Here is a 10253-nt window from a genome sequence, read left to right on the forward strand (position 1 = left end):
TTACTTTCTGATCTGTATGTATTTCAGTGTCTGCATTTGGATGTGTAATTGATTAAAATGTGCATCAGCGTAAGGGGCTGTTTTCTCGTTTAACGTCTAAATGTGATTCAAGTGCCATATCAGTTTCACGGTCTGTTTTCCATACAAGGCTTTTAGAGTGTTTATTATTTTCAATGTATGTATCAGTTTCAGTTATATGGTCGGCATTACTTTCATGGACTGCATCATTGCAGGGTTTACATCACTTTCAATTTTTGAATAAGTTTCTGTTTTAGGGTGTGTATTAGTCTCGAGACCTGTGTCACTTACGTTGCAATTTTCAGTCGTGATTCGATTCAGTCGAAGTATTAGGTTCAGTTTTTTTAATAGTGTCAGCATCAGTAATAATTTCAAGGTCGATATCAGTTTCAGATTTTGTTTTCGATTAAGGCTATTCATTAATTTCAGGCACTGTATGCATTTCAGGTTTAGCATTCGTTTAAGGATCTGCATTACTTTCAGGGTATATGTCCATTTCATAGTCCATATCAATTTCACTGTATGTTTTCGACTCGTCTGGATTGGCTCCTGACGAGTGATCAGTGTTACTTTACAATACGCTCAGGTAATGTGCTGTCAATTTAGCCTCACTCCTCGAACCACTCCACGTCTAAAAAACAATTTGGAATTACAAAATTTCTTCGTTTGGTACACAGCAAGTTTGCATTTAAATATAATCACAACTTAACGAGGCTTTGTGTTTCCATTGGTACTCAATGCAGAGCAGTCCGTCTATTGGACTTTGCCTACTTTTCTGGAGTTTCACAATCTTACATGTTCTGAAAAAACAGGTTCTCCAGCAGCCCATTCACTCTCTGCATTTATTTGCATTTCATTTGCATTTCTTGCCGCATGTGTTTTATGCAGTCCTTTATTCCTGAATAACATATCAAATCACAATTTCTCTCAATATTATGCAATCAAAAATAAACCAAATCCCAGTATTTACGGAGAATGCCAATCATGAAATCCTGAGCTCCCTGATCAACAGGCATCGACCTTCTTTCTTTCCCTTGCTTTCAGAGTGTTTATTGTTTTCAGTGTTTCAATTTTAGAGTCTGTATCACATTCATGAAGTGCAACTTTACAAGAATTTCATGACTTTCATCTGCTGTCTTATTTTCTGTTTTGGAACCTGCGTTAGTTTCAAGAAATGTGTCACTGACTGTCGTTTTAACAGTATTTATTAAATGTAGGAGATTTGTTCGTTTCAGCAAAAGTTTCATACACAATATTAGGCAGATACTTTTCAAATTTCTTATTAAATTAAGAACGGACATTAATTTAAGGGAATCTATTCATTTCAGGGTGTACATAAATTTCACTGTCTGATTTCACAGAATCTATTAGATTCAGAGACAGTTTAAGTTTCAGAATGTGTGTCGTATTAGGGTACCCCAAGTTCAGGAAATGCGCTTTCAATGTAGCCTGGGTCCTCTACACTCCACCCCTGAAGTGCAATTTAACCTTCCAATAATTCTTTGTTGGTGACATAGTGAGTTTATATTTAAATAAAATGACCGTTTCACAACGCATCGTATTCCCAGTGTTACTCAGTGCCAAGCAAGCAGTTGATTTTTGCCTTCTGTTCAGGAGTTCCACAATTTTACACATTCTGAACAAATAGATAATCTACGAGATCTACTGGATATTGGTAACAGGATAGGACAGAGTCAGCATGGATTTATGAAGGGGAAATCATGCTTGACTAATCTTCTTGATTTTTTTGAGGTTGTAACTCTGAAGTTGGACGAGGGAAATCCAGTAGATGTATTGTACCTGGACTTTCAGAAAGCTTTTGATAAAGTCCCACACAGGAGGTTTGTGAGTAAAATTAGGGCGCATGGTATTGGGGGCAATGTACGAGATTGGATTGAAAATTGGTTGGCTATTAGGAAACAAAGGGTAGTGATAAACGGCTCCATTTCGGAATGGCAGGCAGTGACCAGTGGGGTACCGCAGGGATCGGTGCTCGGACCGCAGCTTTTTACAATATATGTTAATGATATAGAAGATGGTATCAGCAATAACATTAGCAAATTTGCTGATGATACAAAGCTGGGCGGCAGGGTGAAATGTGATGAGGATGTTAGGAGATTACAGGGTGACCTGGACAAGTTAGGTGAGTGGGCAGATGCATGGCAGATGCAGTTTAATGTGGATAATGTATGGTTATCCACTTTGGTGGCAAGAACAGGAAGGCAGACTACTACCTCAATGGAATCAATTTATGTAAAGGGGCAGTACAGAGAGATCTGGGTGTTCTTGTACACCAGTCAATGAAGGCAAGCATGCAGGTACAGCAGGTAGTGATGAAGGCTAATAGCATGCTGGCCTTCATAACAAGAGGAATTGAGTATAGAAGCAAAGAGGTGCTGCAGCAGCTGTACACCTGGAGTACTGTGTGCAGTTCTGGTCTCCAAATTTGAGAAAATACATTCTGGCTATTGAGGGAGTGCAGCGTAGATTCACGAGGTCAATTCCTGGAATGGCAGGACTACCTTACACTGAAAGACTGAAGCGACTGGGCTTGTAGCCCCTTGATTTTCGAAGACTGAGAGGGGATCTGATTGAAACGTATAAGATTATGGAAGGATTGGACACTCTGGCAGTAGGAAACATATTTCCACTGATGGGTGAGTGCCAAACCAGAGGACACAGCTTACAAATACGGGGTAGACCATTTAGGACAGAGCTCAGGAGAAACCTCTTCACCCAGAGAGTGGAGGCTGTGTGGAATGCTCTGCCCGAGAGGCCAGTGGAGGCCCACTCTCTGGATTCATTGAAGATAGAGTTGGATAGAGCTCTCAAAGATAGTGGAATCAAGGGTTATGGAGATAAGGCGGAAACAGGATACTGATTAGGAATGATCAGCCATGATTATATTAAATGGCGGTGTAGGCTCGAAGGGCTGAATGGCCTACTCCTGAACATATTGTCTATTGTCTATTGTCTATCTTTCACTTTCCTGCATTTTACTCGAATGTGTTCTTGAACGTGTTTTGTAAAATCCCTTAGTTCTGAATTCCATGTCAATAGGCAATTGTTCTTGTTCTCTCAATATTCTGCCAAGATAAGAAAAGTAAATGCAATATTTACAGAGCAAGTATTTGGGGAAATCCTGAGCTCCTCCATCAACGAAGATCGACTTTCTTCCTTCTGCCATTCCACATAAATCTACTTCTGCCAGTTTTGACAACTCAACAAAAAGAAGAATTAGTGAGTCTGCTACAGTTGTCCCATAATCTCTGACTATTTCATTATTTTCTTTTGAAGACTGTGCTCAGCGACCTTTTCACACTACGAAATAACGGCAGTCCATCAGTGAGGGTAACTTTAGATTTGCATAAAAATAACTGCACGTCATTTGTTTCACAATGGTCCGGAGTGTCTATTTATTTCCTTGTTTCTCAAAGCTCTTTCATTCTGCAGTTTCTAATTTGCATGAGTGTGTCCAATTAGTACTTTCTGGATAATGTTACAGCACACAAGCCCTGTTGCAAGTCAGAAAATCAATGACATCGATTGTTATTGAAACATTGTACCTGATCTTGACTGTGATAGGTCCCCAGCCATGGGTACCTGTATGCATCCCAGTTGTGCCTGTCTATTTGCCGGTCATATCAAACATTCCTGCTTCAGCATTTTCACAGGTATTGTACCCGAATTCTTCCACGGTTACATCGATGGCTGCATCGATACAGCGTCTTACACTCAGGCTGACCTGGAACAGAACATCGACTTCACCCACAACTTCCACACCGCTATGAAATTCACTTGATCATTCTCACAGCCCTCCTACAACTTCCTCGACCATCCCATTTCCATCTCCAGTGACAGAATTCAAACGGACGTCTACTATAGATACCATAACTACCTGGACTGCACCTCCTCCCACCCCGTATTGTGCAATAACTCCATCCCAATCTCACAATTGCTCCAAGTCCGCTGCATCTGCTTGGATGCAGACACATCCCAATCGCAAGCATCCCAGGTGTCGACCTGTTTTGAATATCCATACAGCCCTCCACCGCACCACCTCCTTTCCCGTACCACCACTCTGCACACACTCCCTCCATCCACGATAAGAAAAGAGTGTCCTATGTCGTACTACCACCCCACCAGTCTCCGCCTGCAATGCATTATCCTCAAACACAACCACGAACCCAAACAAACCTCACAGTCAGGAACATCTTCCTGCCCCCACCCGTGTCAGGTTTCTGCAAGACCCGTTCCCTCCATCATTCCTTAGTTAACTGCACCTGCGTTAACGTGCCCTGCAACCAGGAAAATGCAAACAAATGCAAGTATGCCACCTACATCACCTCCCTCCAGGGCAACAAACATACCTTCCAGATGAGACTAAAAATGTTCTGCTTCTCTTCCAACTTAGGATAATGCATCAGAAGCTCACTATGAGGTCCTCTCGACATCGGGGAAACAGAGTCTAAACTTAGGGAACAGCACACCGAATTTCACAGGATGGTCCGCAGCGGACGACCGGACTTCCCAGTCGCTGCCCATTTCAATCCCCCAGCCTTTGACTTTCCAACATGCCCATCTTTGGCCTATTCTATGTCCAAAACAAACCGCAGCGTCAATTGGAGAATCAACAATTTATCTTAAGGTTAGGCACTCTACAGGTCGGAGGATTCAACACTGAGTTTGACAATTCCAACTAACCTCACTCCCAATCTCCCGACTCCCCTCCCACCCCCTTCTCCTGACTGGCACTTCTCGCTGTCAACAACTGGATTCATTCATCCCATTAACTAAACAGGTCATACACTTTACCTTCCATTATGTATCCTCATTTCACCACTCTGACCCTGGCTACCCCTTCAGCTGCAGCTACCCCATACCACACCCAATCCTGAACAATGGTGAACCCGAAATGTCGACTTCTCCACCTCCTGATGCTGCCTGGCTTGCTGTGTTCGTTCAGACTCCTGCCTGTCTAATTTGAATTCCAGCATCTGCAGTTCATTCGTCTCTTGATGTAATGACCAGACATTGGACCTGGAAATGAGGAGAGAGAAATTTAATGGAACACACTGCATCTCAGACTTTACAAGTAGGAGGAATGTCACTGAAATATACGTTCAGTCTCATGTCTTTGGCACTGATTTTAAATTTCTAGCAATTTCACATTCACATGACCGACCCACCAGAAAACACAGAAAGTTACACTCAGAATGGAGGTGTCTGTGACTCTTCAACATGGATGCTATACTGTCAAATGCCTGAGGTCATCAGGTCAATGGAGAAGAATCCAAACTATTTGATTGCCATCAATTGCTGACTCCTTCATTCATCTGTCTCCATGGTAGTTCTGTCGGGATCAATGTCAGTGTTCCTGTTCTGTCTGCTATATGTAATCAACTTCTACTTAGATGTCTAAGAGTTGATAAGTAAGGTTGCGGATGATGAAACCTTTTATGCGGTGGTAAATAATGAGGAGAATAACTAGAGATCACAATAGGACATAGAGATTTGTCATAAGGGCTGTATCATTAAAAATAAAATTCAAGCAAAATAAGTGTGACGTGTTGTATCTGGGCAGACAAACAAGGCAAGAGAATACATAATGAATGGTAGACCTCCAAAAAGCATGCCACCCATCCCAGACGTCCGCGGGCAGGCACTAAAGTGGGGACGTTGGCATATAGAGCAGTGGCAAATAATATGTTTAAAATTAGAAGGTGCAAAGATAGATTTGACACCAACGAAGTTTTCTTTTGAAAGAGAGATCAATAACGAAATGGTCAAAAGTTTACCACTGGGGTCGAAAGCTACAAGGCAATCTGAGAACCATAAATCTTTTTATTTGTTAAGCCAGACGCTAATCAGAATCTAGAACAGTCTGCCAGTCATGCAGGATGAGACAGGCGACCTCAGAACACCGAAAACAATCTAAATGTGTACTTACAATGCCCAACTATACAAGACAATGGGCCAAATTTGTTACATTTGCCCAGAATAATATGTGGTTGCTGTTGAGCAGCTTAGATTCTAAAAGCCAAAAAGCCAGCACCTGCATTCTTCACCTCCTTGGATCCCAAATACTGGTTGATCAATCAATCTTTCTCCAGGTTTACCTTTACAGGAAAGACTGTCCAGCAAATGCAACCTCAGAGAGAGAATTCAGTCTCTATCAATCATGTGTAACTTGCACGGAGACTACCTGAGTCTTGTTAGAGTTAGAACAGCGATGCAAGGAGAAGATATATTCAAATGGTCTGTGTAGAATGAGATTGCTGATTGGAAGGCATGTACAACTTCTTTGGTTGAGAAGTTGAAAATGCCAATGCAACAGTTAGTTGTTGACTGCTACACAATTTCCAAAATTAATTTAAAATTTAAACAAGTAGCTTAACTCAGACTGATGCAACTTGTGTAAAGATCTCTATTAACGTTAGGGTCTTAGTTAGTCAGAATATGCATTACCGTCAGTATATCTGTAAATGTCAGAATATCTAACAGTTTCACAAAATTCCATAATGCCAACACTTCTGCAGGTTTCCAGGCCTCTGGTTGAATCAATGCCTCTGTGCGTTCTGAGCCTGTTTGGGCATCAGTATCTACATTAGTGTGACGTTTTCTGTTGTGATTAGACCCTCTGTCAGTGTCAGCATTTTGTTGCAATGTGTCATATCATTTTTCAGCAAAGTCCTGAGCCTTACCAGTGATTACAGAACAGAGGCTGAGCTAGTTTACTGACTTCATTTTCTCAAAGAATTAACTGTAATTTGTATTTGAGCCGAAGGTTACAAATCTTTTCTGCCATCCTCCCAATCTTCCCATGCACTGTTTATGGTCCAACCATCAGAAAACTGAGATACACGCGAAGGCCAGCATCAATAGTCCTATCTCTGTTTCTCATATTGTAGTCCAAGTCCCCAAGAGGGCTGTCATTTGAAAGTTAATTGGTGTACGCTGTCAGGAGCGATTTTGAGAAAGGAAAACCTGACACTTGGCTTCTCTCGGATAAACCTGAATTTCTTTCTGGACCATCTCGCTGAAAGGAGTGGCATCAACGTTTCAGAGAACTGGCAGTGGTGTCCAGACAACCAGAGCACCAGATGGTGCCAGCTTATCCAAATATATCACCTTTTGTCAGTTTATTCTCAATGGTGAGGAACACTGGGCAGCAATGCGTAGAAATGACTAACTGTAGATGACAAACTACACTCACCCGATATTATCCGTTATAATATTCCGTGAAGTTTGTAATTCTCTTTGAAAAATAAATAAGGGCAAATATAGGAATGGCATGTATGACTGAGACAGGTATTCTTGCAATTTGGGACAGGGCAAAATGCCACATCTTATATTCATTCATAACGGCTGCTTCCAGAGATCGAAACAATAACAAAAATGAGAAACAAGGGCAATATGTGCCAATTAAAGGAAATAGGGTGTTTTAGATTTGGCGACTGCAGGCACGAGATAAATCAACAGCAACACGGAGCACGCATCAGAAATGCATCAAGCCATATCAGAAGCAGCTCGAGCGTACATTAGCGAGACGTATGGAAATCCATCACATATAAGAAATTAATACGTCTTTTATCAGAGACAAATCAAGCTTTCAACGGTTGCGAATCGATCCATACAAGAAATAACATTTACACAAAGCAGAGCATAGCCACCTGTTAGAAGGGACAATAGAACATATAACACAGAACACAGAACAATACAGCACAAAACAATCCCTTCGGCCATCGATGTTGCGCGGACCTATTAACTATTCTCAGCTCGTCCCCCTACAATATCCCATCATCGTCCATGTGCTTATCCAAGGATTATTTAAATCTCCCGAATCTGGCTGAGTTGCCTACATTGGCAGATTGGGCATTCGCCGCCCTTAACGCTCTCTGAGTAAAGAACCTGCCTCTGACATCTTTCTTACCCCTCAATTTGTAGTTATTAAATTAGATTACATTACAGTGTGGAAACAGGCCCTTCGGCCCAACAAGTCCACACCGACCCGCCGAAGCGAAACCCACCCATACCCCTACATTTACCCCTTACCTAACACTACGGGCAATTTAGCTTGGCCAATTCACCTGACCCTGCACATCTTTTTGGACTGTGGGAGGAAACCGGAGCACCCGGAGGAAACCCACGCAGACACGGGGAGAACGTGCAAACTCCACACAGTCAGTCGCCTGAGGCGGGAATTGAACCCGGGTCTCAGGCCCTGTGAGGCAGCAGTGCTAACCACTGTGCCACCGTGCCGCCCACTGTGTTGCCCTTCTACAAGCTGATGTCATCATCCTATGAGGAAGACTTTCACTGTCTACCGTATCTAATCCTCTGATCATATTGTATGTCTCTATCAAACCCCTCTTAGCCTTATTCTTTCCAATGAGAACAGACCAAAGTCTCTCAGCCTTTCCTCATAAGACCTTCCCTCCAGAAAAGACAACATCCTGGTAAAGGCCCTCTGCACCTTTTCAAATGCGTCCACATTCTTCCCGAAATGTGGTGACCAGAACTGTACACAATATTCCAAGTGTGGCCGCACCAGCGTTTTGTTTGATTGCAGCATGATATTCCGGCTTCAGAACTCAATCCCTCTACCAATTAAACCTAACACACCTTGTGCCTTCTTAAAAGCACTGTCAACCGAGTTGGCAACCTTCAGGAATCTATGTACATAGACTCCAAGATACCTCTGCACATCCACATTAACACAAATCTTTCCATTGACCCAGTACTCTGTCTTCCTGTTATTCTTTCCAAAGTGCATCACTTCACATTTAGCTGCATTGACGTCCATTTGCCACCCCTCTGCCCGATTGTGCAGTTTATCCAAGTCTTGCTGCACCCTGTAACATTCTTCCAAACTGTCCACTACTGACCGCCTTTTGTATTATCTGCAATTTTACTAATCCATCCACCTATGCCTGCGTCTAAGTCATAAAAAAAAATAACAAACAGCAGTGGTCACAAAACATATCCTTGTGGCACACCAGTAGTAACTGGACCCCAGGCAATGTATTTGCCATCAACCATCACTCGCTGCCTTCTTTCAGAAAGGCGGTTTGTAATCCAAACTGCTAAATCACCCTCAATTTCATGCCTCTACATTTTCTCCAACAGCCTACCATGTGAAACCTTATCACAGGTTTTATTGAAGTCCATGTATACCACGTCAACTGCGCTACCCTCATCTACATGCTTGGTCACCTTCTCAAAAAAACTCAATGAGGTTTGTGAGGCTCGACCTGCCCTTGACGAAACCACGTTGACTACTTGAAATCAAATTGTTGCTTGCTGGATCATCATAATTTTTATCTGTTATAATCCTTTCCAAAATCTTTCCTAGTACAGAACTAAGGCTCGCTGGCCTATAACTACCTGGGTCATCTCCACTGCCCTTCTTGAACAAGGGCACAGAATTTGCAATCCTCTAGTCCTCTGGTACTAAACCTGTGAACAATGAAGACTCAAATATCAAAGCCAAAGGTTCTGCTATCTCCTCCCTCGCTTCACCGAGAATCCTCGTATAAATCCCAACCGGCCCAGGGAACTTGTCTACTTTCACTCCTTCTCGACTTGATACCAACTATTTGTATCTAATGTTAGTCATTTCCAATCTAATATCTCGTACCTCATTCTGCTCTTCTGCAATATTCTACTTTTCCTGAGTAAAAATCGATGAGAAATGTTCGTTTACGACCTCTCCGATTTCCATCGGGTCTACTCTCAACTTCCCGTTTCTGTCTTTGACTGGCCCTATTACTACCCCAGTCATCCTTTTCTTCCTCACATACCTACAGAGAGCTTTCGGGTTCTCCTTTATTCTATTTGCTAAACGCTGCTCGTGACCTCTCTTTTCTATTCTTAAGTCTCGCTTGAAATTATTCCTGGCTGATCTGTAACTCTCCATTATCTCATCTAAACCATCTTGGCTCATCAACACAGAAGCGTTCTTCTCCTGCTTAACAAGAGATGCAATTTCTGTAGTAAACCACGGTTCCCTTACCGTATCACTGCCTCCCTGCCTCATAGGGACATACCTATCAAGGACACGCAACATCTATTCTTTAACCAGCTCCACATTTCCATTGTATGAATTCCCTGCATTTTGCTACCGATTCTATGCATTCTAATTCTTTCCTAATCGAATTACAATTGCCCTTGCCCATCGATAACTCTTGACCGTGGCATGTTCTTATCACTTCCCATCGCTAAACAAAACGTAA

Source organism: Chiloscyllium plagiosum, unplaced genomic scaffold (genome assembly GCF_037043375.1).
Source record: "Chiloscyllium plagiosum isolate Xiang-an unplaced genomic scaffold, Cpla_swu_hap1 HiC_scaffold_39, whole genome shotgun sequence".
Classification (NCBI taxonomy): Eukaryota; Metazoa; Chordata; class Chondrichthyes; order Orectolobiformes; family Hemiscylliidae; genus Chiloscyllium; species Chiloscyllium plagiosum.